Source organism: Schistocerca serialis, chromosome 3, assembly GCF_023864345.2.
Source record: "Schistocerca serialis cubense isolate TAMUIC-IGC-003099 chromosome 3, iqSchSeri2.2, whole genome shotgun sequence".
NCBI lineage: Eukaryota > Metazoa > Arthropoda > Insecta > Orthoptera > Acrididae > Schistocerca > Schistocerca serialis.
Window position 1 is genome coordinate 306789238 of NC_064640.1, and position 753 is coordinate 306789990.

Sequence of the window (753 nt, forward strand, 5' to 3'; positions counted from 1 at the left end):
CGTCGCTGGATGCGGATATGGTTCAAATGGCTCTGAGCACTATGGGACTTAACATCTGTGGTCATCAGTCCCCTAGAACTTAGAACTACTTAAACCTAACTAACCTAAGGACATCATACACATCCATGCCCGAGGCAGGATTCGAACCTGCGACCGTAGCAGTCACGCGGTTCCTGACTGAGCACCTAGAACCGCTAGACTACTGTGGCCGGCGATGCGGATATGGAGGGGCATGTGGTCAGTTCACCGCTCTCCCGACCGTATGTCAGTTTACGAGACGGAGCCGCTACTTCTCAATCAAGTAGCTCCTCAGGTTGCCGCGTAAGGCCTGAGTGCACCCCGCTTGCCAACAGCGCTCGGCAGACCGGATGGTCACCCATCTAAGTGCTAGCCAGCCCGACAGCGCTTAACTTCGGTGATCTGACGGGAACCAGTGTTACCACCACGGCAAGGCCGTTGGCTATGCTGATATAACAGCTCCATACTTAAAAATCATATACAATCGCTTGAACAGTAAAAGACCTGTACCTAAGGACTGGAATGTTGCACAGGTCACATCATTACTCAAGACAGGAAGTAGGATTAATCCGATGAATTACACACGCATATCACTGACATCGATTTGAAGTAAGAAATTGGAACATATACTGTATTCAAATATTACGAATTACCTAGAAGAAAACGAGCTGTTAACACACAGTCAGTACGGATTCAGAAAATATCGTTCTTGTGAAACGCAACTAGCTGTTTATC

The 753-nt window shown here is 48.1% G+C and overlaps 1 pseudogene; it reads right to left on the reverse strand.

Annotated features, from left to right (window-relative positions):
* Positions 1 to 344: 344 nt before the first annotated feature.
* On the reverse strand, positions 345 to 461 carry LOC126471784 (5S ribosomal RNA; annotated as a pseudogene).
* Between the last annotated feature and the right edge of the window lie 292 nt (positions 462 to 753).